At 44.0% G+C, this 22,875-nt stretch overlaps 1 long non-coding RNA gene across 1 annotated transcript in view; it reads left to right on the top strand.

Moving 5' to 3' along the window:
* Window positions 1-22,875, top strand: part of LOC148517221 (uncharacterized) — a 567,443-nt gene that overhangs the window by 291,418 nt on the left and 253,150 nt on the right. Inside the window, exon 3 of the long non-coding RNA XR_015879310.1 lies at window positions 20,531-20,591. This is a non-coding gene — a long non-coding RNA (uncharacterized LOC148517221). The remainder of the gene's footprint in view (window positions 1-20,530; window positions 20,592-22,875) is intronic.

Below are 22,875 nucleotides of genomic sequence, written 5' to 3'. Positions count from 1 at the left end.
TTTCTTATTTTGGAGTTTGAGTTTTTCACATAAACAATGAGCAAGTAAATTCATCATTGGATATACTGTATAACAAACCTGTGTATCATTGAGCTAAATAACATGCCCGAAATGAATGGTTTATATCTGCCCTTGTAGGAAATTCTTACCCTGTATTTTGAAAGCTTCAATGGAAACTAAAGTTGAGTGATTCCTCTTGATTTACTCTCTCCCCATATTTGTACGTTTCCACGTTTCGTCCTCCTAAATCCTCTTCCAGTGATTTTGTGTGTGGGAGATGGTGGTGTTTTAAAGCTAGATATGAACTGTTTTGAATTTCCTTTACTCAGAAATACTACTACTAATAGTAATATATAGATAGATAGATGCACTGTTGTTGTACTGCCACTAGTACCCAGTGGTTAGTTGAACAAAGGCTTCAATAGTACCCTCTTCTATAATCCACAAGACCATGCCTATATTTTTGGCTACACCCACTATCATATCGTCCATGACCGATTGGTAAAATGGAAATCGGAACTATCATGTGAAAATAGAGATTGTTGAGGGTGGTATTGCTCTTCTTCTTATCATATGTACTAAGATCAATTAATAGGGCCCATACTGTATTACTATCCAGTTTCCATTTATTTTGATATGTCTTTGTATAGGCAGGGTGGTATAAATCAGTTTGCCTTGTGTCAAAAGATCTTTCCCATTGCCATAAGCCAGCAGCAAGCACATAAATTATACTGATTTCATGTCTTAAGACTTTATTTTACTACAGTAATTAGTGTATCCCTTTTATAGCAAAATACATACTTGGAAAAACAAATAGGAGTTTATTGACATTCATATCCTGTACAGTACAGTATATCCTCGCTGACACTTTTGGCAATGTAATTTGTGGCAAGTGCCACTAGAGGGAGTATGTGACATCATTGCATAATAGTAGAATAATATGCATTTCTGAATGTCTAATAACAAAGTATTGTCCTTTCCCATATTAGTGCTAGGAATTAATTTTCCTTTCATTTTCTTCCAGCTATATATGAGGTTATGTCAGCTGAGCTTCCTATAGCTACCTTTGTGTCTGCGGAATTACAGGCCTGAACATTATCTGTGTGACAGCACAAGCTTTATAGGGCTGTATTCATGTGAACAGTAAATACAGTGTTATCTCACAGTACTGTTCCTGCCCTTCAGCAGATTTTGCATGATCAGCTATAGTTTCACCACACCCAGAAAATCATCTACATAGACTGTGTTTTAGTGAATGTTATCATCCATTATCAGTTTATTGAAAAGAAAAATATCAAAACATTATCTATTACAGCAGCTAATTTTCATTCTTATGTCAACATTATGCAAATTTAAATGTCTACAAAATACTTTCCTATCCAGTTAATGAGCTCTGGATATCACAACAGCCCTGGCCACAGTTTACAGTTTTACTGAGAGTTCTTACCATATACTGTACTTGTCTACTGTCCTCTAAAATGTTGGAGACCTCTAACGGTTTCCTGAGAGAGCTGACCAGCCTCTCAGATGTTTCCACCACACCGCGGGAGATTGACTGCTCAATTTGCTGTGGATGGCGTCATTGTGGCCCCTCCCCTGGCTGCACAATTGTGGGGCTGCAATGATGAGATTTATAATGCCACGCCTCCGCACCTCCCACCTAACTAGTCAGCAAGTATGCTTTACCATAACTCGGGTCACTGACTTGGACCTATAAACATGTACAACCTGCTAAAGCATGGGTCCTACAGCTTTTCTTATGTGCGCCACTGAGCGTGTTCTTCTCACCAACACATCTCCAGGTGAACTGTCATCTCTGTCACCTTATAGTCAGTTCTTTAGGACAAAGCCTTTTGCTTCTTATGTGAAGCATGGGAGTGAGGAGATTTTGGGGACTGTCTTTACTCGCGTCTCCTTCATGGTGCAGTGGAGCAAAACTTTAAGTATTTTGCGGTTTGCTTTGGGCGTGTTTAGTAAAATACCTCCAATGACATTAATAGAATTGTATACCTGCAAAATTAAAATGTTAGTTTTTTGTGGAACATACTAAATAGAACTTGGATCTGGTGATCATATGACAGTCAGGGATACCATCCGCTGCCTGTTTAGAAAAATACATCCAATAGGAATTAGGATGGATCGACACTCCACAGACATCACTGGACTCTTTGCTCTTAACCAGATAGGCAGAATGTTTGTCTCTGACAACTAGCTGCCAGTGTCAGAGAGCATAGCATTGCTGAGAGCACACATTACATAAAAGGACTCACCACATCACATGAATGCTTGAACCCAGCTATGTATTTTTTTTAGGAAAAAATATGATATACAGTATATATATATATATATATATATATATATATATATATATATATACATATATATAATATATATTCATAATAAAAAATATATTACAAATTAGTCAATTATATAATAGAGCTGTTGGGCATCAGGGTTATACCAATCCCTGAACATTAATAAAGGACATAGAAGGTTCTAGCGGTAGACAAATGGACCTCCTCTGATGAAGTTACAATAGTAGTAACGAAACGCGTTAGATTGGCATTAGTGTACTGCCACCACACTAGGATTTATTCACACCTCATTTGTAACTTTTGGAGTACGGCTTACATCACCTCTGTGAGATGCTAAGGTTGGACTTTCATGGATATAATCATTCTACAGTATACTGAATAGATCATCGTATGGACCATAACGCCATCGGACAGTGGCTGTTGTGAACCTTGTAATCTTCAACACGCCCCATGGGGATTCATTGGATCTGATTGAGAACGTTTTGTACCCTTGTGAGGTATCATTCATTTATTATCTTATTCATCCAAGGGAACTATTACATAGTGTCGGTTCTGTGATACTGAGGCTAGATGGGCAGTCCGCAATAATTTGTGCAATATATATTTGTATTCTTCATACACAATTTGTTTTTATGCATTTTATATAATAAAATGAATATATTTTAATACTGATCCTCACTGCATTTTCTGTAATATAGATGATAAAAGAGGCACTTATCTAACGCTGGTTCCTTTTTCCTTTTCTGTAATTTTTAGGACCTGGTTTTACCTCTAGGATATTTCACTGAAGACTGAATCTTTTAGGTTGAAGTCTTAAAAGTGATAGTAAGCAGTAGCTAAGGTTACATTGGTACATGATTATAGAGTATATTTGCCTGTTCCCTCTTTTTGTGGTGTTCTCCCAGACTATTTGGAGAGCAGACCAACATCCACTATCTCATTCCCAGCCTGCCCTGCGATGTGGCATCATTGCGCCTTTGAGTAGTGGTACCTTGGTACCATGTACCTCTCATTGCTGGATCCAATAAGTAAGTGGGGTGCATAGGACTGATGGATATATATGCATTGCGCAGCGGGGCTGTGATGACATGATTTATGACACCGTGAGCTCCGCACTTCCCAATTTTGTAATAAATAGGTAGACAAGTAACACAAGAGAATGCACACTCTACTACATTGTTTCCAGTTTGTAAATTAGCCTTGATTGAAAACTAATGTCTGATTGGTTGCTATGGGTAACTGCATATTTACCCTTTTGCATTGCCATGGTATTGTTCCTAAGCATTAATATCTCATCACCACTGGTAGTCAAAATATCATGAAAATTGCAGGATGTTTACATGAAATTATCAGGCAAGTAGAGAACTACGGAGCTATTTTTTTTCTTCTTAATAAGTGTTTTTAATGTGCAAGACTCCATCTATCAAACAAATCTGTATCCTGTTCAAGGAAACATATTCTCTGTTTCTAAGAAGTGCTTGATTGTAAATAAGGAGTACAGTATGTGGGCTTAGTCTTGTGAGTACAGGGAAGATGCCTTCTGTTTGCGTGCCGGTAATACCAAGCATGCTCTTGTTGGAGTTAATATGGTCATGGGTCAGCATTGTTGTACAGCTGTTAAAGACCACAATTGTACTATCAATTGTACAACCTAAAAGTCACAGCTTTATTGTAATTAATGTAATGCTGTTTATGTAGTGCCTCATCACCCCACCCCTGTACTACTATATGTCCTGACCACTGGAAATGATCAGTTCTGATATTCGGGTCTATGCATCATCACTTCATTTCTACAAAAGTAGGTGAAAATTAAGATTTTCATCTATTGTAGAAATTAAGTGCTAGGTTAATTATTCACCCTGGTTACAATTGTCCCCTGATCATTTCCACAGTCCCCATACTATAGTATGAGGATGTGGAAATTATGTAATTCATCAAGTTCCGGAAAAGCATTTTTTTCACTAGTTGACAGTGATGCTGTACGCCATCCTGAGATAGCGTACAGCAGCCGATACAGCAGGGGGATATGAAAATATACCTCCCTGCTGTATCATCTTACCTGAATCGGCTCCCCAAGCTCTCCTCCTGTAAGCCGGGGCCAGGAGAGGGCACAGCAGCAGTGGACCTGCACGGGGCTGTAGGTCTGAGTGTGGGGGCACACAGTCTCCAGCTGCTGCATGACATCAGCGGGGTTGATGGGCAGGGGTGGGGGTTCAGGCGTGCGCGCACATAGCGTGGGGGTACAGGCGGCGGCAGCTTTGCTTAGATTGGGGGGCATGGTTTGGGCTGGACACAGAATAGACACCGGCGGGGTTGGTGGGTGGCTATGCGGGCAAATAGCTGGGGGGAAGGAGATTCTTTTCTCCTGCTGCAGCAGTCTCTTCGCAGACCGTCTTTAAGCAGCACATGTGCAGCTTGAAGACAGGCAGTGAAAACTGAAGACAGACTGGAAGAGCAGGAGAGAAGTCTCTCACTTTCCAAAAAACTGACTTCGTAGAAACAGCAGTTTTTCGGAAGTGATAGTTTAGGGCAGGAGACATGATGAATGCCTCCCAAACTTTGTTTGAACTCGCAGTGAGGTCAAACCATAATTATCACAAGTGATAATTATGTTTTGATGTATAGGCCCCAAAGTCTATACAGAGGAAAAAAAGGGGGAGGGCTACAAATCCTAATCTATAACATAGAGGTGCTTCCATACTGAGTGGCCTATTCTTCAAACGATAAATGGCCCGGTAACCATGCGGAGAAATGCTAGTGTCCGCATATTTAGGTTACCGGGCCATTCATCATCAATAATGATAGGACCCCCTGATATTCAGCAAAGTCCAAAAACTGAAAGTTTTCGGAGTTTGCTTCCGAGAACAAGCGCCATCTTCAGACGGCATTTGCTCTCGCAGCCCCGCTCATTCCAATGGGAAGGAGTTCTGGGGATGCGAAGATCCTTCCGCCGCCTTCTCATGGACTCCCCAGCAGCTGTGCGCTTGCGTGACCTCGGGTCACACATGCGTAGCCGGGACGACGGAGAGGAGGTAAGTAACGCAGCTACTTCTGTAGCTGCGGTACTTTATGAGGGGACAGCTGCTTTTCGTACCAGCTGTCCCCTCACCGGAGCAATGATGAATTGCTCCAGTGTCAAGTTTCCGACGCTGCGAGTTGGATACTTAAGTATCCCTTGCAGCAAGATCAATACTAAATCATCAGGGGCCATACTGCCTCCGATGATGAATAGGCCCCTGAGACCTGTACTGCTAATATAGAAAAAAAGGAAAATGCAGATGCACACTCTAAGCACTAAGAATACTAATGATCAAGATATTTATAATAAACTCCAACAAATAACATTGTTTTTAAGTAAGGTTCTTAGGACATGTTTGGCTAAAGATGTTTGCCCATCTACCTACGTTACGGTGAACCTTATAAAGTGGGTCCCTAACATCCCTAATACTGACACATTATATAAATTTATCTAGGACTTACCTTTAATAGAGCCCATTTAAATGTGTGTACTGCAATGTGAAGGACACCATACTAATTAAAATCACATGGGGCAGGTGGGAGGAGTGCTAGCCCAGGAGAAGGGGTCTCACACATCCCAACATCACCTGACCACTGTACGTGATCCCAATTCAATTACTTACACTCTATATAGACAAACAACACTATGCCCATCGTGGCTCGTCCACTGGACACGGTCATAACACCATTCTATTACACTCTATCAGACATAAGACACTACTCCTGCCCAACCTGACCTTGTGCATGTTCATATACAATTCTATACAGGGATACTAGTCCTCCAATCACAAGTGCACATTCACAAAGGACTTGTATACAGTAAGGGATAGTTAATACCTTTTCTATTAATAAGTAGGAAAAAATGGTGAATGGGAGGGAGAAGATAGAGAAAGGGGTAAAAACTAAGAACATGACCAAGGGGCATATTTATTAATTATTAGGTTCAGATCTGATAATTGTAACTTCCTAACTCTGCTTATTGCGACAATATCAAATTAAAGTTTGCAGGGATGTAATATTAAACACATCCAGAGACAGGAGCTCCGATAGTAGCCCATCCCTGTGATGGGTAAAGTAAGGTGATCGCTAATGCGGTTACTTTACTTTTTCATTCAGGTTCCGGTCATGTGACGCTACTACGCAATGCGCGGTCTGCAGACCATGCATGTGCAAGCGGCCATTGCCAGGGAGGGATCCCATGGATTCTGCTCCTGGTAAATTTTGCTAGGGGTTATCAATTGGTTTTTTTGTAAATATGCCCCATTGTAATTCTGCATATTCTGTAAAAGAATTAGATAAGCTGTGGTCACAATTCAGAACACTTTGGGATTTCTGTGATAATTAAATGGCGAGCAAGTCCCTCCTAATCATCCTTAAACCTGATACCGGGGCCAAGACAATGCCATTTGCTCTGATTTACTCTGCGTTCTTGGAAAATATTTTAATGAGAACCTAAAGATGGACTTTACCCATTAATCCAATTCTCCTGTAGGGGCAGCCTTATTATATATGGCTATGGGCACCAATATTCTAATCCCTTTTGGGAGTTTAATACACTACCCACTTATTTTAAATCCTGAATTGCTTTTGAGACTGTACAAGGCTGAAATATTTACAAAGCTTGCGTTTTGCAGCGCCTACAATCTGTATCCTATATGTAAAGTAATGGAAGACTGTTTCCAGAACCAGATACGGACATTTTGACTACTTAGTCATGCTCTTCAGTGTCATGCACACACAATGTTTCAGGATTTTATTGGTTATTTTTTATGAGCTTCTACTAGATCAATTTGTGCTTGCCTATATGGGTGGTACCTTTACTGTATATTTTTAGATAATTTTGAAGGACATCAGGAATATGTCTGCTTCATGCTTGAACATCTCCAAAAGCAACAGCTCTACCTTAAACTGGAAGCCCTGAATAGACAGGCAGTAAGTTTCTAGGATTATATTATTTCCCCAGCTGGTACGTAGCTTAGTCAGGTTAATGCTGTTGTGAATACGCCACCCTCTAAGAGTGATATGAAAGTATGGTGTAAAGGAACTGTTCTGGGATTCGTGCCCATATTATGTGCTTACCAATAAAGGTTATTCGTGCAAATGGTCACCTGTAGCTTTTATTTGATGAAGGACATTTTCAATTCAGCACCAACTTTGGTCCATTCTGATCCAAAACTAGTTATCATTGTAGAAGTTGATACCTCTGACTCCTATGTTACAGTAATCATGTTTCGAGATGCAGAAGATGTGGTTATATTTATTGGTTATTTTTCTTACAAGGGGCCTATATAATAAAGATAAGCATTGGGCCGCACTTTTTATCATTCATTGTCGTTGCATATCTCGGCAATAAGGGATACATTTTTGTATGTGTTTATTAATGAGCTCACACTCGAGCAGCAGCTCCGTTGGGAGGCTGTCCTGGCGAAGAGCTTTACAGTGAAGCAATAGTGTCCACTATCACTTCCCTGCAACTGCTTACACTGTGCATGCGCGGCCATAAGGTCACGCATGAGCTGCGCCATTTTGCAGAAATGGGCGCTTTAATGTACAGAGGCTGCTGGAGAAGGATCCCCCTCCTGCAAGAATGCATCTGTAGTTACAAAGCTGCCAAAGACATCTTCATTTTGGCATCTTGGGCATTAGCCAATGGGGCCAAGCTCTGAATATCTACGTGTTTTGGAGCTTGATAAATAGAGCTGATCTGCAGGCTCCTTAAAAATAATGGGGATTGAGATCTGCCCCATTAGCTGAATGCAAGATATAATTTGGGTATATCCTGCATTAAGCTCTTGCTAAATAGCCCTTATACCTAAGCTGTAGTTTCCACGTAAGTTTTAGCTAAAAGGGGCTTGATAACCAGGCCCCCCCTAATGTGTTCTGCAGAGAGAAGTTATGTTAATAAGAGTTACTGATCATTAATACCACTTTCAGACATACGCCCCATGCATTCACACTAGAGGCTACCTGGGTTGCACCCGGGAAAAATCCTGGTATAAAGCAGGGTCATGGACCCGGGACTTCGATCCAGGTCGTTTCTGTTCACACATAGCAAAAACCTGGGTTGATGCACGTTCACGACCAAAAACTCAGGTTTTTGCTGTATGTCTGAAAGGGGTATAAATTGGAGACATCATCTTGGGGGTTATGCTCATCTATTAACAGACTTTACCGACCACAAGAATCTGGAATTTATACGTACATGCCACTAAAAAATTACCCCACTGACTTTTTCTCTTCCCTGCAACATCATACTTTCCTAACAACTAAGATCTAGAACTGGCAAAGCTGATGCCTTATCAATAATGTTTTTTGGCTCTCATCTGGAGAACAAATCTAAATATACAATTGTAGGATTCACTTTCTCAGTGTTCTGATCTGGTTATGACCATGAAAAAAATCCCTCAAAATGGCTGTTGGGTTCACCTTCTACGCCTTTTTGGACTTGTGTCTGAAACAAAAACTTCACGCAGCCTTTCCCTGAGTTTGCTGCAATTTTTTACTATTCCTCTCAGCCCTCAAGCTCACTTCCTATAGTTTTCATAGCTGAACTATCTTACTCTAAATGGAAGCCAACATCTTTGCTGTCGGGGGTAGCGCAACAAGCTATATGCACAGCCGAGGATCACAGAAATGCTCGATAGCATATACAGTAGCCATCAATTGTATTCACCTCAATGAGAAGCTCAGGAACTTTATAAAAAGCATTTTTGAATTCACACCCAAATGAGACAAAAAGATGCTCAGCTCTCCTACGACACTGGCCGGCAGGGGTGGAAGCACTCTTACCACTTGCAAGGCTAGTTAGGTATCAAGGAACGCCTGTGTGAGCCAGCTTGCAAATGGTCAGTGGAATTGGAAGCTGGGACTCAACTTCCAGTTCTAGATTATATCAAATATAAAAGTAAAGTTATTAGAAAAGTAAATTTTTGAAATCAAATTAAACTGAAAAATATATTTAATAATAAAGCATTATTATCTGTGGGCACCCTCAGCCTTAGCGATCAACGGTAGTTCTTGTACAGTACTTGCTTTCCATGATAAATTGGTTTCCCCAAACTTTGCATGGTAGAGTGTAGCAGAATGCCCTCGGTGTGGTCTTATTGCCTTTCGATAGCTGGTGATAGTCTTTACCAGGAGTAAGATTTCATAAATAGGCAAAAGTCCTCAATCCTGCTAAAAATACAACCCATTTTCACAGGTCTTAGAGCTTTTTTGCCTTTGATATATATTAGACACTCGTATCTGGCATATTCTTTTAATGAAATTGATTCAAGCAGTCTTGAGATGTCGGTGCGGTCAGATGAGGACGCGAGGAAGTGACATTTCTAAGTACAGATTTGTCCTATTCCTCCATCCTCCCAGCCAGAAGAGCAGCTGTAGGCAGCTGATCCAGATGGGGAATGTTTGAAGTCCTCTGAAAATATAAGCTCAATCAAATCTCCATGTCTTCGTCAGCAGCAACATCATCATCCTGACAAGCATGCTCAAATATTTCAGACATATACACAATAAAGTAGCAGCACTAAGATCCTACTTATTTCAAGTGTGTTAAACAAATGTCTTCTCAGTTCTCGTCATGGCGTTGGAGCTAGAATCTAGGGGTGGGTGTAGGAGGCTTGCAGTAGAGGCAGTGCACCTACTCTTGCATCAACATTTAGTTGAGTAATGTAGTTATTGAAATGAAATAATAGACCTGGAGAGGGGGGAAGTTCATTAGATAGGGTGGTGGTAACCCTTTCACTGTTCCCACAACACACATTTCCTGGTGGTCCCGCCGTTCCCACAGATGTAGAGACAGACTGATCTTCCAGGGGCAGGTCTGGGAAAGTGGCTGCACACCTTGAAATGCATTAATTAAGCAGACATGTTGCCAATCTTTGTCAAAAAGAGAGAAGCTGTGTGGATGGAGATTTTTTGTCCGCTTTGGCAATGAACCCTACATAGCATCTTAATAAAGTTTGTAGGCTTTCAGTCCTTGAATATTTTTTGTACTGACTGTTTCTGGATGGTTACTGACAGCTAGTATATGCTACTTACACATTATTATGCTCTGGGATCAGGACTAAAAAATAGGAGCTTCATCTACAATAAAAAGTGGCAGAACTGTGATCATGATCCTAACAATCCCATCTTCACTGGAGTGACCGTTTATTACTTTGAAGTCAGAAGGGTAGGTATTAGGCATATCACACATTATAAGGTAGGTGCTTTTAGATGTGGGCTCATTGTTAAAGTACCACCTGGTCCAATATAGCCTTGTTTTGCACAGCCATTGAACGACCAGATCAGTGAGCATTTTGGCTGCACATAACTACCGTGTTTCCCCGATAATAAAACACTGTCTTATTTTTTTTTTTGGTCCAAAAAACACACTAGGGCTTATTTTCGGGGTAGGGCTTATTTAATTTAACATTGACAGCCATTTCAATGTACCTCTCTCCTCCCCTGTTGAATGCAGCCTGTGCCTCTCCAGCCCCCCCCCTGTTGATGAATACAGCCTGTGCGTCTCCAGCACCCCGGTGTTGAATTCAGCCTGTCCCTCTCCCTGTTGAACTTACCTTTACAACAAGAAGTCCACCTTCAGAGTCGCGCCTTCCTCCACGATCCGCGGCTCCTCCGTTGTCCACCTTCAGAGGCGCGCCGTGACTTCATGACGTCACGCGCGCTGACTCCAAAACAAGCTTTATTGAAAGCTTGTTTTGCAGTCTGAGTACGTTCCTGTAAGCTGGTGGAGGAGCGGGCCTGGCAGCCTCCTCCAGCTCTTTCATTTACTGTAGTACCGGATTTCATGCGGGGGGCGGAGCTGGGTGCATATTAGTGTAGTGCAGGGACCGGGAAAAATTTAGATTTTATTAGGTCTTACTTTCGGGGTAGGGCTTATTTTGGGCCATTCATCAATAGTAAGGATAGGGCTTATTTTTGGGGTAGGTCTAATTATCGGGGAAACACGGTATTTGGCTGCAGTAATCTATGTGATGGTTACAGTAAGCTGCCCACATTAATTTTCTATATTGCAAATCAGATCTGGAAGATCAGTGTTTCCAGTTTGAGAAATGACACACTCATGTGGCGCATACCTAATTTAGGGCCTGATTCAGCAAGGATCACAGATGCGATTTCAATAGCTAAAACAGGGATAAACTGCAAAGGCGCTAAAACAACATGAGCAAAATGTCAGACCAGAAAATAATTTAAACAGTATTTATTAGACATATAATTATAATCAGTTGCTCCCGGGAGTAAATAAATAATATCATATGTGAATCATAAAAACACAATAGTGTTGAAAAATAAATAACTAATACACAAGAAAAACAGTAAAAAAGAAAAAGAGTGAGGGGTCAAAAATAACAATTGAACAATTGCTGATCCGTACAGCTGAAATATCAGTCACAGATTGGAGATGAAATGTCCAGTGTTCATTAGGAGTGTAAGTAAATCTCCCAAGCCATATGTATGTCCCGCTATTAAACTGAAGTACAATCCTTTAGTAGAAGGGATGTATAATGGTAGAGGTATGTGAGCAGACTGCTCTAGGAACTCACTCCGCTAATGTCCTCTGTCAGACTCCAGTCTGGGGGTAAGGCATCGCAGGTCCTGCGGCTGCTGTACTTGGTGTAATTGCCTGGCTGCGGGTGGGTTACCCCGGGAGACAGCTCCACGCGGTCGTGCTCACCTGACCGCTGGTCTCAGGCCACACGTAGACTCCGTAGGCCGGGTAGCGGCGTGAGTAGAGATGCTTCCTCCAGCAAGCTTGCCAGGATATGGAGAGGAGTGCGGCAGATAGTGGGCAAAGCTCCAAGTGGAGAAATACCTGTGGCTCCGACGCGTTTCCCCGTGCTGCACGTCTTTATCAAGAAGCAGCTGTCTGCTTTCAATAACGATTACGCACGCTGTCTCACTGCGATCATATGCTAATCCACTGCGATCGCTATGTCGCAGCACAACATAAGTACACCCACTTTACCTTACATCAGTGGTCCCCAAACTGTGCACCATGGCACCCTGGGGTGCCTTGGGTCACTTTCAAGGGTTTCCCTAGGTTGGTGGTCCAGCGCCAAATCAAATTATATATGGTCAATGTAATGTAAATATGTGAATAAATAGCACTGCAAACCTGTCCCCATCACATAACTGAACCTGAGAATGACAGGTCAGCACAATTTACTGCACTTTACAATTTTACTACATTTTTTTTCTGAATTCCACAATAACAAACGTAAACTTATTCTGATACTCTGGGGCGCTGTGATTGAAAAAAGTTTGGGAACCACTGCCTTACACACATCCGTAATACTTAGCAAGACTGCAAACCCATCGGTAACATCGAGTACCATCGCAGCCTCACGCACACTTGCACAAAGTCTGACCTTACTCAGAAATTGCTGACATTCTGGTACGCAGTGAGAGCTCAGGCTGCCTCGCAGTGGCTAATTTATGCACGCTCCTGTACCGGCGTTCAAATGCACTGGCACGCCTGCGTGTCGCAGACCACCCCCTCACCATCACCCCCAAACAATACTTCCTGTCAATCACTCTGCGATGGGTCTGCCTAGTCACTGCAATCGCAATCCCGATCGCAGTTGAGTGTTCGCACACCTGCACTCTGATGCATATGCATGCGCGGTACGCAACAATCGGCCGATAGCGTGCGTAATCGCAGTTGCGATCCTTGCTGAATCAGGCCCTTAAACCGCAGTGATGGACTGTGATGAAAAAACCACCATGGCATAGAAAACACCAACCTGCATTTCTTCTCTTTTTAGTTTGTTTGCCAATACTGCCATCCCAGTACCCACTGACACCTAATGGCTGCAGCTAGTGACTTTTATTACGAGCATGGCAGTAAGGCTGGCTGAATTTTTGTTCCAAGTGTTTCAGAGTCCATGCCGTGCTACTAAATCTCCTATCTGGTAAATGTCAGAATGCCAGTCAGGTATTATGAGCTCAACGTATGCTGCAATGTGTGGTCAGTTTTAGTTCTCTGGTCTCTGGCTTCTTGGTATTTGCACTATAACTTTTTATTTCCACATATTTACTTATTTTTTTAATTCACACTTTCATTTCATCTTAAGAAAGTTATCTGTATTACCGCAAGCTATCTGGCTATCCACGGCAGACACCACTCCGCCTGTACTGTACAGTATGTACAAGTACATTATGGTGTAACATGATGACGTTTCCAATGTCAGCTTGGTCTAACGTTATAGGTTTATGATGACAGGAAGTGCTCCTCATTGGTGTGTCTGACACATCACAATGTTACGTGCCACATCCTTAGTACTGTGCCTGGCATTCCTGACAAACTGGCATCAAGCATGACCAATCAACACCCCCCCCTATCTACCCCTAAATACCCTTCTTCATTTCAGCATGCCCCATTGTACGCCAGACAGACCAGCCAGTAGTCCTGGCTGTCTGGGCGAAGTCCCATTGGGCCAGACAATCCATTAGAACCAGGACTAACCCACCTAATTCGGGACAGATGGAAGGTGTGATAAACATATTATTTCTGTTGAGGTCAAGAAATACAACACATTTGTGTAACATCTTATTGACCCTGATGTAACTTACTCTACAAATCCTGGACAATGTTAAATATTATTCAAATAGAAGTGACAGATGTTTGCCCAGAGCCGTAACTAGACATTTTGGTGCCCTGTGCCAGAAAGAGCATTGGTGCCCACCTCATTTTACAAAGGCACATGATGCACCCAAAAAAGCGGAATGGCCTCATGGGCAAGGGCCTGGGAAGAGATAGGGGAGGCCAGGAGATGCTGGGGATGAAATAAGAGGCAGCTACAAGTGAGAATGATAATAAACAGAAATTAGACAGGCCCAAAAAGCGCCCCCTGACCTGTGGTGCCCTGTGCGATGGTACCGGCCGCACTACCCTAGCTACGGCCCTGTGTTTGCCAATTGAGCCAGCGGCGGAACTACAGTACCATGGTTACAGGAGGTGCTGCGGCAACGGGGTTCACAGATTACGATGTGTTCATACTGTAGCCACCGAGCAAGTTAATACTAGTGGGTGCAATTCCACTATTGTCTGCACCCACTGTTATTTCATAGCGTGCTATCCCACCCCTGGGTTACCCCATGTTTACTTGTTGAATTGACTGAGCTAATTGTTTAGCTTTAACATGACACTCTGTGTATGTGTGACTAATGGATAGTCTAAAGTTGAATGCAAACTTATTACAAGATAAGTGCACATATTTGGCATGGAATATTCGTCTTGCATTAACATTGTATATTGAGAAATAAAAGCAGGGTGTAGTCATCCTATGTGGACACCACTATAAGAGCAATGAGAAGTTGTAACTTGTCTCAGAATGATAATAATTAAGGTTGCTTTCTCTGCACTTTCTCACACTAAACTGAGTGTGTGTATTTATGTATGTATGTGTATATATATATATATATATATATATTACATACATAACACCCCCCCCCCCCACCCTCCTTGTCTACAACAACAACCTCCGCTCTCCTGGGAAGTGTCCACTAGATTCTGCAGAATGGCTATGGGGATTTGTGTCCATTTAGTCACAAAAGCATTGGGCCAGATGTACTAAGCTCTGAAAAGTGATAACCTGGAGAGTGGTAAGCTACCAACCAATCAGCTCGTAACTGGTAACTGTCATTATTCAAACACAGCCTGTAACATGACAGTTAGGAGCTGAGTGGCTGGCAGTTTATCACTCTCCACTTTATCACTTTTCAGAGCTTAGTACATCTGGCATTGGTTTGCAATGATGTTGGGAAAAAAGGCCTGGATCTCAGTTGGCATTCCAGTCCACCCCAATAGTGTTCATTGAGGATGATGTCAGGGCTCTGGGCGGGCTGACCCAAGTTCTTCCACACAAAATCAGTAATTTTTTGATGAACCACCCTATTTGCATGGGAAGACCTTCCCCAAACTGTTGCCACAAAGGCGGAAGCAAACAATTACCCTGGCTGTCATTGTATGATGCGTTTCCACTCTTCTAGAGTGCAATGATGGGGTACTTTATACCACTGACATTTGTCATTGCGCCTGTTGCTCTGAGGCTTGTGCAAAGCTGCTCAGCCATGGAAACCCAATCTCTGGAGCTCCCAATTAACAGTTCTTGTGCTGACATTTCTTCCAGTATCAGTTTGGAACTTGGTAGTGAGCATTGCACCTGAGGACAGATGAGTTTTACACACTCCAGCACTCGGCAGCCCCGTTCTGGCAGCTTGTGTGGCGTAACCGCTTCACGTCTGAGCTGGAGTTGCTCTTAGACATTTCTAATCCAAGTCACCATAAAAGCTCTTACAAGTGATTGGACAGCTCTAGCAAAGCAGAAATCTGAAGAGCTGATTTGTGGGAAAGGTGGCAATAAATCCACTGAACTCTTCACTACAACCCATAAACTCCCTACCAATTATCACATGACCGCCCCTTCCCAGAGCAAGTTAAATATCTTAACCATTACTAGAATAAAATAATGAAACGGAGGCATATGTAAGGGGAAAATAAAGGGCAGATTTATTTAAACTTTAACTCAAAGTAATTTCACTATTAAACTAACTGAGCAAGAAGGAAGGACAGATAGAGTATGGTGGCTAAGAAAGAACGGCCCCAGTAGGCAAAATCACTGTCTGCAGGGCCAGATTAAGAATGGGGCCAGGGGCATTTCTAGAGAGGAGGGGGCCCGTGTGCAGTCTCCGACACGGTCCCCTCCTCTCCATCCGGCAGCGCACTGAGCTGTGCGCGGCCAGCGCCGGAGTTATAGACTCTGGGCACTAGAGTGTGCCCTGAGTCTATAGTGTATGCGCAGATCACCGGGAAAATGGCCATGGCGGCCATTTTCCCTGTACTGCGCATGTGCAAACGACAGGAAAATGGCCACCTCGGCACCGACGTGGGACTCCCGAGAGTTAAGTAACATTATGGCTACAGGGTGTGCGATGTGGGGCCCCCCTGGACCCAGGGGCCCGTGTTCCCCGCACACCCTGCACCCATTATAGATATACCCCTGAATGGGGCGGATGGAACGGCAGCTTCAGACCCCCTGAGGAAAATAGGCCCACATGATCCTCTGAAACTTGGAAATAGGGGTAGGTGCTCTCAGGATGACCTTCTAACTATACCACTAGCTGCTCACTCTGTGAGGTGTTCCAACCTCCTGTAGATAATCAAACACTGGGGGAAAAAAAGGATTAAGCGCTCTGTGGTATAGAGATGTATATTTGTATACTCCTTGTCTGGTATATGGTGTAATCAATGTCTATATCTAGGGATCTCTACAACAAAACAATGGCATCAATGTGGGCGATATTACTCTACCATTGTTGTGACGTTCCGTATAAAGTATATGTATTTAAAATAGTTCCTTGATGGTTGTATTGTGGCTGGTGGGCAATATCTGTAGGAAGGGTATTACGATGGTTTTGCAATATGGATTATTGTCAGAAATAAATCATTCTTAAAGTCTGGTAGGCAAAAACTGTAGGTAGTATTTTCAGTATTGCTCAAATGTGCATATGTCCTGAATAGTGTGTTGTAATCCAGTTATTCCTTCTTTTAAATACGTCTTGTGTACATCCTCCTATCTTTACATCACCGCAGGTACCTCAAAATAATGAGTGCAATATCAGGGTGGTTTGGACACGATAGGTGCAGGTATTAGGTAAGTTGGATAGTACTTACCAAACGACTTCTGCTGGTAGCCCTGGTTGCTGGCTCGTACTTCGTGTGTGTAAGTATGAGGGTAAATGATAGTATAGATACTCCTCAGGCCAATCATTTAACGGTCACAAAGCTAAGCGAAACTTACCAATAACAAAGGTGGCAGCTAAGGCATCAGTCACCAGGTCCTGATGTAAATCATATACATGGGCTGCGGCTGATGTCAAGCAATTATCAAAATTATGTACTGCTTACCCAGGGCCATCTTAGTAAATAGACCCCCTAGTCCTTCAGTGACGCGCGGTGACGTCATGAGGTCACACGCGCTGGATAAACTTTATTGTGCATCGGCACTGCAGAGGGGACTGACGTCGGACAGCAGGACCAGGATCTCTCTCACGGCGGGCTCCTTTCAGTAGCGGCAGGTTGGGGAGTGGACCGCCCGAGGGCCCCATATACTTAATTTGCGTTGGCAGTAGCGGCAGCAGCGGGTGTAGGACTCTTTCACCTACACTGGCTGTAGTGACGGCGGGCAGGTGGCAAGAGCTGGCTGGGCCCCCCTTCTCTGTCTTAGTGTCCGGGCCCAGGACAGTAGTCCCGACGGTCCCCCCCTGATGGCAGCCCTGGCTACCTGTCCACACCCCCTCCCCCGTAGTGGCCCACACCCCTCGCAGTCACCCACTTACTGAAAAATGGCTGTAATATCGGCATTGTATAGTGGGGGCAGAGCCACAATGATGCAGTCCTGTTGCCACGCCCCACCAGCACCGCCCACCTATGCTTATGCCACACCCACTGCTGTGACGAGTCAGTCAACCTAGCTGCACTCTCCTGTAGGATACGGCCAGAAAGTCGGCAAGTTTGTTTTGTACCCCAAAATTCTGGAAAGACTTTAATTTGATGAAAAACACTTGCATGCGATCATTTTTCCACCGTTAATAAAAATCAGCCACTTGAACCCTTTTAAGAACCTCCAGTACTTTATTATGGCCACTAACAGCCTTCTATATGGCCCTTCTGTCTCAGTTTTTTGGGTTCCAGGGTGGTTTCCCCATTTTTTCATGCACTTCTCCCTGGTCGCATTTTGCTGTAAAGTCGCACGCCCTCGCCGTGAGTACGCAAATAGCCATTTATAATTGAATCTGGCATTACTCAGAGGCGGGCATTCACGCCATGCATCCATGTTTCATGAAACAAACTCACTTTCGCAAACTCACTTTTCCTAGCCGTACTTACTGCCAAATTGCAGGGAGTTAGTTGCTTGTGAGTCTTTCCTTATTGGAAGTTTGGAACAGCTTGTATTTGAAGCAAAGTTTATATTTAATGACCACAGTACAATGGTTACATTGTGTTACAGTCAATCTCTTAAACAGAACTTCAGCACCTTTATAACTTCCTTCCACTGTTGCCAAAATGGGCGCTTATAGCATATCTTTTCTTAGAATTGCTGCCACAAAACCAGTAACGTTTGCTTTGAGATATTGCAGTGAAGCTCCCTAGTTATAGTTGCTGTTTGTGTTTATTTGTTTATTTCCTCTCACGGATAACCCTCATATTACTTGGCATACAGTACATTCCAAATCGCTCTTCTTTGGACTTAAAGATGATGATAATATTATAGGCATTGACAGCATTCCCTGAATTGTGGTGACTTGGGGGTGTATTTACTAAAGTGTGAGTTATTAGAAGTGGAGATGTTGCCCATAGCAACTAATCAGCTTAAACTTAACAGTTATCTAGCACCTTCTAGAAGATAATAGCTAGAATCTGATTGGTTTCTATGGGCAACATCTCCACTACTAAAAACCCGCACTTTAGTAAATATGCCCCTTGGAGACAGCAGATCACTCTGTAGATTTTTTTTAAAAAATGAGACTTGTTAGGACAAAATTTTTATGTTTTTGAGCAAAATTTTAAAGGTTAAAAATAAAATAATTCAATATCTCCTTTTCTGTGAATTAAAGTGCAAAAAGTTCACTTATATTACTATCCCAGCGCCTGAGTCGCAAATGGCCACAATACCGATATTTTCGCAGTTTGAGCCATTATCGGTGGTTGCGCTGGTGTCTGAGTCGCGCTGCGTCAAGTGTCATGACTGTTGTCTCTCGCAGTGAGGATTTATGTGCAATGTGATTGACAGGTAGAGACCATTTGGCAACGGGGAGCGGCAACTCAAACACCACTGGGTCGCTACCATTCTCAGCCTGCGACTGCGGTCCCATACGCAGTAAAAATTACTCCGGCGGTCATTCCCAGCAACTACAGGGCTACTCAGAAGTCTGATAATCAACTGATCTGCGACCTAAGCTGCGTCTTTGTACACAGTTGCTTCAGTTTGCAAAGCCGCGGGTGGCGAACTCAATACAGATCCCTGTGGCTGCGACATTAGCAGATTTTCACATAGCGGCTGCATACAAATTGTCAGCAGTGGCGTCATTAGCGTACATTACATAGCTGAATCAGGCCCTGAGTCCGCACAGTGGGCCTGATTCAGACCCGCTCGCGAGCGCTGAGTGCTCGCAAGTGGGTCGATGTTGGCCAAGTGTGCATGCGCACGAGGGAGCCGGCTCCAACGTGCGAATGCGCGAGACCCGCATAGCGACGGGCAAGCCGCCGCTATGGGTCTCGCACCAAAGGGGGCATGCTGTCGATGGTGAGTGACAGCATGCCCCCTTTGGTGGGCATGCTGGGGGCGTGGCTGGCCAGACAGAGGCGTTCCCATGGGAACGCCTACCGTCTGGGGTCGGCCCCACTGACATCACAAGTGATGTAAGTGGGAGTGCTTTTGGCTCTGATAGAGCCAAAGCACTCCTGGGCTTGCGGCAGATGAGACCCTGCCACAAGGGTCTCGTCGCAAGCCCGATGGTCGTGATGGTCTTGACCATTGCGACCATCTTTTTGGCCGCTCGCTATAGCTGTGGGTGGTCACCCACAGCTATGCGAACGGCCTGGAGGCCACTCTAAAAAAGAGAAGGAGGGCACTGATTCAGAGCGAGCGCTCGGAAAGAGCGTCCGGCTCTGAATCAGGCCCAGTGTGTGCATCTCAGAGTCACATGCAAGTCGTCCCTAATTGTACCTGCTTTGTGTGCACAGAAAAAAATGGGGACATTCACCTGTATACCAAGCTGACCGCGCGGCGTGCCATCTATTCAGCCATACATACTCTTGGGATGATAGCCATTATCGTTATCCGTGCGCACTTTCCCCAGAATGGTCCCTGCTGCAGCAGATCCATCTGAAAACAGACACTTACGCTGCATCTCTAAATTTCCTACATTCAGTCATCCTGTTAGCACCCACTGAAGCCCCTATAGCCCCACGTGAAGCTGCGTATGACTCTGAATTACCCATAAATCCGTGCGCACAGCCACAGAGCATGCACAGGGAGACAACATGCAAGATCTTTCAGGAAGACAGACACTCGTGGACAGTACTACAGCCCCAGTCTGCCCGAGGAGTGAGACTTGTGTTTGTTTTAATACTGGTTATATTTTTCTTACATACCTGTATTTCTCTTACAGTATATTTTGTTTTCCAGATCATTCTGAGCTGAAGTCTTCTGATAATCCCATTGTCGGAGGGATCACTACACATCACTGGTAAGTTATTGGAATATTTGTAATCATTATACAAGTGCATTGAACTCTTATCTGCGGTGCATTAGTTCAGCCACTCCTAAAGCTGTGCTTAGCCATCCTGCTCCTTAAAGCAACAACTGAGATTGCGGCCCCCATTATCCCTTACACACAAATCCACCTAAACGTTTGTATCAGCGGAGTGAGCGCTATCAAATTGTAATTTCACTTTAATCATTAATAAATATATTGATACGGTTGAAACAGAGCCGTAACAGGGCTTAACTGCGCCCTGTGCCATCCCCGCCTCTATGTGCATGATGTCATGACGTCGTGCATAGGGGGTGGGCTGCCAACACCCGGAAGACCCTGTACACGCAGCAGGGTGTCTGCCTGTAGTGTACAAAAAATACTGCTGGTGGCACTGCTGCAGCAATACTAGTTGCAAGGTGCCGTTCCAGGCCGCCTGCTAACCAGAAGCAGGGGCCGTTGGGCGGTTACGGTGCCTCTCTCAGGCCCTGCGCTCTGTACTACAGCACCTCTCTGACACCACCAGTTACGGCCCTGGGTAGAAATAACTCATTTTATTTTAAGACAATTATCATTCATTTAAATGTATTACCTACATTTTGCTGTCCCCCCAAAACCTACTGCCTGAGACAACTGCCTCAGTTTGTCTGTTATAGGCATAAAAGGGAGATGTATACAGCGGCTTAATAGGGTTCCTGAGCACCCTATCCTGGCCCCTCCCCCTAAGCACATGGTGTCATGATGTCACTCAGAGGGGGCGGGACTGCTGGCACCAGGACGAGTGCCCTGAGCGTCCTGAGTGGCTGCAGAACTTGCAGGGTGCCTGCCTGAAGCATCCAAGGGGAGCCCTTCTAGGAGCAAGGGCCATGGGGCAACGGCGGTGCCCCCGTGAGAGCCCTGCGCTCTGTGCGGGGACAGGTGGAGAATTTCCAATATCAGCCAATCAGCTTCTACTGTAGATATCATTTTATAGAATTTACTAGATAAATGATAGCCAGAATCTGATTGATTGATATGGGAAGGTTTGATACATCTCCCCCAAAATCTTTATGACTTGTCTCTGATCTGCTGTTCTCACCTATCCCAAAACTTCAACAGCAAAGTTTCTAAGTTTTCTGTTCAAGTCCTCTGAGCATTATTTTAGAGAAGAGGAAAGAAAAACTATTATGTATTTTGGATGCAGGTTTGTGGGTTACATAACTGGTACAGAATCTCATCTTACATGGCAGAATAACCTGTCACATCACCACCTTGCCTGCAGCCTGCTTCCCAAATGGACATTGGGGTGGCATGTCTTGGGTGGAGCTACTTCAGATGACATATGGAACAAGGGTATCTGTTGTTGCTACATATCCAAACTCATTTCTCTCCAGTAATGTGTCTGAAATCACTTGATTCACAGTCACATATTTCAAAATAAATATTGTTCGTGGTCTCTGAAACCAACAAACCCTACATTTCAGTAATAGTTTGAGTGTCATGTTATTAGACCATATAAGGCTCATGTTTGTCCTGGCAATATTTGTGTTCCAGAAATGTATAAATTAGAACCTTTATTTTCCTATAATACACAACTGAAGCTGATATATGTATAAGCTCCTGTAACTATTATCTGTATAACTGCATACCTCCCAACCATCCCAATTTTGTCGGGACAGTCACGCTTTTTGGGCACTGTACTTCCATCCAACCCACAGTGTCCCGCAGTAGGATGGGGTGGGATGTTTGGACGGCACCTTCTCACCCGCTGCTCTGCTTAGCAGAGCAAGCAGTGAATAAATGCCCTACGCATGAGCATGGATTTTATTTACTGGAGAGAGGAACAGGGGCCATGCCCGGCAGCTCACAGAGCGCTGGGCATGCCACCAGTAGGACAAAAAATGGTGATGAGGTCACGCCCCTTGGCCCTGATTCAGAGCCGGACGCTCTGACCAGAGCGCTCGCTCTGAATCAGGGCCCACCTCCATAAATATGGCGACCATTGCCATCGCGACCATCGCCACTGCGAGCAGAAGCCTGCAGTTGAGTTTCTCAACCGCAAGGCCAGGAGTGATTTTGGCTCTATCAGAGCCAAAATCACTCCCACTGACATCACTAGTGATGTCAGTGGGGCCGGCTTCTGACGGTAGGCGTTCCCTTGGGAACGCCTCCGTCTGGCAGGCACGCCCCCGGCACGCCTACCAAAGGGGGCATGCTGTCAATCAACATCGACAGCACGCCCCCTTTGATCAGACACTACGAGCGAAGGAAAGTCCTTCGCTCGTCGCGTCTCGCGCAT

This window comes from Taudactylus pleione, unplaced genomic scaffold, assembly GCF_031769625.1.
Source record: "Taudactylus pleione unplaced genomic scaffold, aTauple2 ptg000225l, whole genome shotgun sequence".
NCBI lineage: Eukaryota > Metazoa > Chordata > Amphibia > Anura > Myobatrachidae > Taudactylus > Taudactylus pleione.
This window is presented reverse-complemented; position numbering and strand designations above follow the sequence as displayed.